At 39.0% G+C, this 7,920-nt stretch overlaps 1 long non-coding RNA gene across 1 annotated transcript; it reads left to right on the top strand.

The window, feature by feature from the left end:
- Positions 1 to 491: 491 nt before the first annotated feature.
- On the top strand, positions 492 to 7,586 carry LOC138948997 (uncharacterized). The gene is made up of 3 exons (XR_011450140.1): positions 492 to 560; positions 1,345 to 1,409; positions 2,984 to 7,586. It is a non-coding gene; the product is annotated as an uncharacterized lncRNA (long non-coding RNA).
- Positions 7,587 to 7,920: the final 334 nt, after the last annotated feature.

The following is a 7,920-nucleotide window of genomic DNA, read 5'->3' as shown; positions in this document are numbered from 1 at the left end:
TACGTTTGTGTGTGTGTTTGTAAGCGGTATAAGTAAACTTAAAGACCTACACGTTTTTGATGTCTTGATGTCGTTCCGTGCATTTAATATGGGCCTAATTTGGGATATTGCCCAAGTTCTCAGTAGGACAAATGTGTGTTTTCATATATTCTTCATTCAGGTGTGTTATGTAGTCTAAGTGTTTGTAAGCATCAAAAATAAACTTGAATCTGAGAACTCTTCTAGCAATTTACAGGCATGGGAATTGTCCGCGGATCTGTGGATTTAAGATACAAACACTGCGGTTTCAGAGTAAAATAAATATCTTCCAAAGATATTTTAATTTTTTTTTTCTTTTTGTATTAAAGACAAAAAGGTTGAAACTGAACACCAACCACCCAAGACTTGTAAATCACCTTTTGAAATATACATTATTATAATATATACCATTCAAACTCAAAGCTATTTGTGTTTACATCCTGTCAAATACATTTACAAACTTCTGTTAATAGACACTGAGTGCTTCGCTGAGTCAAGCAGGGATGCTGCAGAGATAGTGGCAGAAGTTGTTCCTGAACACAGTAAGTAAAAGTACCTTTATTTTGCCTGTTCCGTCAAATTCTACGTGCACTTTAGTTATGCAGGGCTAGTTCACAATCGTTGCTTGTTGCTGTGTGTGATCCTTATCTTGTTGTTCTGCTTTAGTTGCATTTAATTGAATACATGACTTGTTGAAAGAATTGTACCAACCAATGCGTTGACAGTTGGAATCTCGTGCACATTACACAATGGCCTATTCAGCTTTGTAATGGTGACTCGTTGTTACACACCCCCACGCAGTTAAGATGTAAGTTTAGGTGTGGGACACACACACATACGTGTAATAGTTTTGAGGACCTACACGTTTTTGAGGTCTTGATGTCGTTCCGTGCATTTAATATGGGCCTAATTCAGAATATTGCTTAAGTCCTCAGAAAGACAAATGTGTGTTTTCATATCGTCTTTTCTCAGGTGTGTTATGTAGTCTATGTGTTTGTAGGCGTCATAAATAAACTTGAATCTGAGAACTCTTCTAGCAATTTACAGGCATGGGAATTGTCCGCGGATCTCAGGATTTCAGATACAAACACTGCGGTTTCAGAGTAAAATAAATATCTTCCAAAGATATTTTAAATTTTTTTGGTATTTTTTTGTTGTATTAAAGACAGAAAGGTTGAAACTGAACACCAACCACCCAAGACTTGTAAACCACCTTTTGAAATATAAATTATTATAATATATATCATTCCAATATATATCATTCCAACTCAAAGCTCTTTGTGTTTACATCCTGTCAAATACATTTACACTAACTTCTGTTAATAGACCCTGAGTGCTTGGCTGAGTCAAGCAGGGATGCAGGCCAGTGGCAGAAGTTGTTCCTGAACACAGTAAGTAAAGGTAGCTTCATTTTGCCTGTTCCTCTACGTGCACTTTAGTTATGCAGGGCTAGTTCATAATCGTTGCTTGTTGCTATGGGTGATCCTTATCTTTTTTGTTCTGCTTTAGTTGCATGTAATTGAATAAATGACTTGTTGAAAGAAATGTACCAACCAATGCGTGGATTCTCGGGTACATTACAAAATGGCCTATTCAGCTTTGTTATGGTGACTCGTTGTTACACACTTCCACGCAGTTAAGATGTAAGTTTAGCTATGGGACACGCACACATACGTGTAATAGTTTTGAGGACCCACACGTTTTTGACGCCTAGATGTCTTTCAGTGCATTTAGTAAGGGCTCAATTCAGGATATTGCCCAAGTCCTCAGAATGTCAAATGTGTGTTTTCATATTGTCTAGTCTCAGGTGTGTGTTATGATTATTATAGTCTGTACGTTCGTGTGTGTGTGTGCGTGTGTGTCGGCAATAGACATGTTCCTAAAATAACTCGGGATTTGAAAGCGGTCTGGGCCTGGTCGAGTAAGAGCCCCTTTATAAGCTTTTCACAACACCCAGAGCATGTTCCATGCTTCTGATTGGGATCGAGACGAACAACCAACATCAATGTGTATGTTATGCAGCGTGCACTAAAAATACCTTTTTTTTCTGGCAAATATAAACATCTTGGCCCCGAATCACCACCAATGGCTTGCTGATCACTGTAAGTGTTCACTAAGCACATGTGTTTAACTGCACGTATGTGACCTCAAGCCAATCTCACGTGACCTCAATCAAACTACATGTTGTGAGCCATTGGTATGTGCCAGCAATCATTTCCGCTACATATTAATTATTATGAACTTGGATGAACTAGCGAGCACCGATTTTTAAGAGAAAAGGATATCATATTGTGCACGTGCTGTATTTTACAGACCTGCCTACTCTTAGTTTTGGGCATAGCATTCTACAATATGGAACCTACTGCTACAATCAGGTTTCTTGGTGCACCGGTTTGAGCCATTTTTTGTGAGCCAGCCAGCCCTTTTTTTGTATTACTTCACTGTTTTGTGTTGTCACTGCGATAATGCATCCAAACTGAGATTACCCGGGTGTGTGCTTTTACAGCAGACCACATGAATAGTAACTTGTGCTGGCACTCAAAGCAAGAGCAAGTTTAATGAACACGTCTTCAATTTTATATCCAGGTGCTTGTAAGTGCAGAAATGGCGGCCGTTAGTTCAGTGACAATATAATCGGCGTTATTCAGTGTGAGTTTGCGATTCTGATAATATCTGTGATGTTCTACGCCTTGACACGCTATGCTTCGCTTTTGGGCTACCATTGCTACTCTTGACCATTCTAAGGGGTAGGCAGATCTGTGCAATGATACACATCAGAGTTAGTTGCTCATCACGATCACAGGATAAAGCTGATCCAAAGCATGGAACATGCTCCGGATGTTGTGAAAAACTTGTCTGGGGGGAAAGGGGCTCTTATTCTTCCAGACTGCTGACAGTCCTGAAAAAAAATCGTCTATTGCATAACATCTAGAAAAGAAATGATTATGTTTTCTTATATTTACAGACCGCATCTCTTTGGACTTCGATGATAACAAGGTAAACTCCGAGGACAACGAGGTAAACTCCGAGGACAACCCTCTTTCTCGTGACTCATCTCTGGACTCGGCAATTGCAGATTGCATAACTGAGGAAGAGTCTTCCGATGAAGACAACTTTGATAACTTTGATGACCCGTGTGATCCTGATGTCCGCATGGAAGATCTTTCTGAAGACAGCAGTGATGATGAAAGTATAGATGGTGTCGACAAGGATGATTCAAATGGAGGAATATCGAATGAATGTTGCCAGGATGGAACTGAGTGAGAGTGACAATGAAGATATGAATGTTGCTAGGATGGAACCGAGTAAGAGTGACAATGATGATGCAAATGAAGGAATGAATGTTGACAGGAATGAAGAAATGAGTGACACTGTCAAAACCACAGGCTGTTTTCACAGCCTTTACAACTGAGTCAAACATCTGTCCTGACAGGCAATCGCGGATGTTGAGAGATGGAGAAGCACATTCCTGCCGAGCAATGATGAGGAAACGCGACAGTTCCCTCATTTTCTGCTTGATGTACTGATAGCGATGTGGAAGGTGCCTATGTTTCTCAAACAGTTTTTGACCAAAGCTAGATATCACCTCATCCGTCCTAGCCAAAAAAACTCGCATCATCACATGCCATGCTGCAGAGAATTGTCTTCTTGAACTCTTCCGTCACATTCTTAGCTACAGGTAAAAGGGCCTGGCCCTCTTGAACATGGTGCTTCTTTGTGTTTTCTTCATTGCGCAGTTTGCATTCTTTTGCATGACGCCAAAGCATGCTTGTCTGGAACATCCCATAGCAGTCAGAGCAGGGAACAAAGTCATGGACATCTGCCTTTTCAGAAGGCCTTTTGGATGGAATTATTGTCCCTTTTCCTTCTGTCAAAACGGTTTGATTGTGAACAAGATTTCCTCTATTTCGAAGTACAAGCCATTGTTGTTTTCTTTCTTTGCTTTTTTTTCATAACTCAAAGCATCTTGTACATCTTTTTGATGGAAATTGTTTTGCTCCATGTGCCGTGCGAGTTTAGCATACAGTGTTTTACAGAATACACAACAGTGGGTTTTTTCCCAGGACTTCCCCCTTGAGATGGCAACATTCATACTTTCATTTATACTTCAACAAGCCCAGTGTGCCTTATCTCATGGCTTCCCTTCAAACATTTTATTTTAAACAGTCTTGGCGTATAGCTAAAAAAAAAAAAAAAAAAAGGGGGGGGGGGGGGGGGGTTTGACGTCTTTAGTCACAAAAAAGGTGATATCAGCGACGGGGCTATCGGGATTTGATCCGCTTACCTAATTTCTGTTATTCAGTTGTCTGACGGACATCATCCCGCGCGTCCCCACACTGACCAAAATGGCTTCCCACCCAGAAGAAAGCATTTTCATTGGCGTGGCAATGTCACGTGATTTGTTGATCACGTGGCCTCTTTCTGATTGGTTTTTGATAAACACTCGAATTAAACTTGCCACCATTCTCTGTAAAAGTGTGTGAACTTGGTATACACTCCTCAGAAGAAAGTCTAGTGGAGACAACATTCTGAGTACTATGCTAAAACTTTACCAACAAGTTTAGGACCTCACGAAGTTTGACATCACTCAGTCAAATAAGATTCAACAATCCTAAGAGGATACCGTTGGCAAAGGACATCCAGAAGATGAAATTATTCTTGCAAGAAAAGGCTGGAACCCTGATGGTGGATCTGAAAGCTTCATCAGGTGACATGGTCGCGGATTGGCATGAGCTGTGCAAGGTGACACTAGTTCAAATAGTTCTTTTCAACCGCAGAAGAAATGGCAAAGCAGAGAGAATCAAAGTTTGTCATTTCACAGAAGGCTTGAAGCATGGCAAACAAACACAAGAAGACCTCCTCAGTGGCCTTTCTGAATTTGAAAAGAATCTAGTCACCGTTCTGGCTAAAGTTGAAATTCCTGGTAAATTCGGAAGAAGAGTTCCTGTGCTTTTCACCACAAAGCTCAGAGAACAAGTGGAATGCCTTCTTGTCAAAACACACTTGCTTTTAACGTACTTGAATTCCAAATTGTAATAATTTTAAACCAGATAGTTTTGCCTTTGTGTTCAACAGAGTTCAAGTGGGGTTCAGTATTGCAAAGTGCTGTTGTACTAAACAGTACTCATGTTAGGTTGTTGATTTGTGTTTAACATTCTTCACATGACATGTTGTTTAATGTTTGTGTGATGCCTTCTCATACCATTGTTTCTTTTTGTCAATTGTCAGTATCAATCTCAGTTTTATTCATGCATGTGTTGACGATTGCTGTTTATTCATTCTGTTGACTATTTAAGGCTTTAATGGACAGGGAATGCTGTATTATGACAACAGGTTTTCATGTCTGCTTGAAACATGGTTTTTCAGACATTTTTGCCAGCTTGAAAACCATTTCAACATGTGAATGTTAACGCAATAGTGTAGCCTACCTTATTTGATTTCTACATCTTTCGTCTCTGAGTTAGTTAGTTCTTCATACTATGTGGGGATTGTAAGATTTAACAAAAACACACACCAATATTTCAGGCAATTTTGAAACAGCCAAAAAGCATATGCAATATTGTATTCTACCAGGTGTTAATTACACTCAGAACAATCTTTCACGAGGACCATCTCAGTTTTGTAAGTCCCCCCGCGGGTTAGGGGGAGTCCCATATTGGTTGGGACGAGAAAGAATTTACGTACCCGATGCTACCCAGCATGTCGTAAGAGGCGACTAACGGTTCTGTTTCTCCTTTTACCCTTGTTAAGTGTTTCTTGTATAGAATATAGTCAATGTTTGTAAAGATTTTAGTCAAGCAGTATGTAAGATATATGTTAAGTCCTTTGTACTGGAAACTTGCATTCTCCCAGTAAGGTCATATATTGTACTACGTTGCAAGCCCCTGGAGCAATTTTTTGATTAGTGCTTTTGTGAACAAGAAACAATTAACAAGTGGCTCTATCCCATCTTTCCCTTATCCCATCTCCCCCCTTTCCCCGTCGCGATATAACCTTGAATGGTTGAAAACGACGTTAGACACCAAATAAAGAAAGAAAGAAAGAAAGAAAGGTTTGTAAGTCATGTTTTAAGACCTATTTTTGGCCTGTTTTGATTTTTGTTTGAACTCCCTAAAGTGTTTGTGGCTGATGTTTTATGATTAGTTTGGATTGTTTAAACTCAAGCGTGGAACATGGCACAGAGTTTTCTGTTTTATTGGTTTTGGACAGCAATCAAGCATGTGAAAAATAATGATCAAGATTTACTTTGAATTTTAATCATAATCAAAATAGATATACATGATTTTAGCTCATTTGTTGATTAATCATTAACACTTAGCAATGAGGAGTGTCTGCATGGACAGGCGGACAGCTCATCAGCCGTCCGTCCGTCCGACTTGAGATTTGAAACTAAACACATTTCTAGGTTTAGATCTCTGGAAATTACTCAAGTCTGGTTAATCTGGGTCATCTTTCCAGGTACAGTATGTCAGTAAGGTCCAGTTCTTGTCAAAATGTATAATATTCTTCATTGTCTATCGATAGAGATAGAACAGCAGATAGTTTTGTTCTAATGCATATTACATGTACTTCTGATGAAGACGAGTTGTATGAGCATTGGCTTTCCTTGTTTGTGTACAGTTTTTCAACACAGTTTTTTCATGATGTGACTTGTATTTGATTAGTGAAAATGTGTGTGTGTGTCGTGCCCAGGCATGGGAATTGTCCGTCGAAAGGCAAATTTCCGCTGAAATTTTTGTTCTGTTGAAAAAAGCATACGTGTCCGCCGAAAAATTAATGGGGGAGGCAAAAATGGTTCTGCCCCCGGACCCCCCAAGTAAGGCTAGGCGCTTTGCGTCGTCGACTTTGCTTTCACTAACAGATTTTTTAGCCTTTTTTTAAAGTTTTTCAATTCCCATGCCTGGTGCTGTGTTCCTAGAATTGCAGAAATTGGTAACATTTTACCCATTTCATTTTATCGGCAAAATGATGCTCATTTAGCTAAATCGGCAGCATTTTGCCAACAATGTGTAAAGGTAACTGGCCTAAACAAGGGCCAGCCAGTCCGTTACTTTTTTTTTGCTTTACCTCTCTATTTTTGTTATGGTCTGTGTCTATAATTCTGAAAATGCATGAAAACTACATGTTTGCTGATTCTGCGAATTCAGCGATTCTGTGAAATCCCCACCACATATGTTAATGTATTCAGTGGGGAATGAAACTAGCACCTGTTGATTTACTTCCAAATTTATGTACCTACTTTTTCAAGCAACCTGCACTACAAACCCAAAAATGGGATTTCCACCACTTACTGTTCCTGACACCATTTGTTTCACTTTTAGTATTTGAACATTTTAACATGAATATGAAGGAGTGTTAAAGTTGTATTAGCTGCTCCTGTAACTTTGCAAATGGCTTTTGTGATACTAATGACATATGATTTCTCTTGATCAAAGTTCAATCTTTTCATAAGTCTTTATAACATTCAAGCTTGATACAAGCAAACATGATATTGTCATCAAGGTCAAACAAACTGTCAAATTTGTCATCACTTATTGACTGTCTTAAATAAAACAATTAAAACAATTCATCAAGTTTTTGCTTTGTCATTTGCTGTGGATTCTTTGTGAAGGATGCTGCTGTTACTGCTACCATTCTCTGTCGCATTTGTCAAAAACACAACAAAGGCGTCAATAGTAATATTTCAAGTAACTTTATTGCCCTCATCAAAACAAGGCAATTGTTGTATGTGAACAAGCAATACAGATTTTCATAAGAATAAACACATGGTTCCATCTCCATCTCTGTCTCTCAAACTATGATAATTAAAATCTACACACAATCACAATGCTGGAAAACCTGCCTTACAGTTCATATCAATGAATAATTCAATGCATTCATTCATAATAGCATGTCACATGT

Source organism: Littorina saxatilis, linkage group LG15 (assembly GCF_037325665.1).
Source record: "Littorina saxatilis isolate snail1 linkage group LG15, US_GU_Lsax_2.0, whole genome shotgun sequence".
Classification (NCBI taxonomy): domain Eukaryota; kingdom Metazoa; phylum Mollusca; class Gastropoda; order Littorinimorpha; family Littorinidae; genus Littorina; species Littorina saxatilis.
Note: the sequence above shows the minus strand (reverse complement) of the source record. Positions and strands in the feature narration are given on the sequence as shown.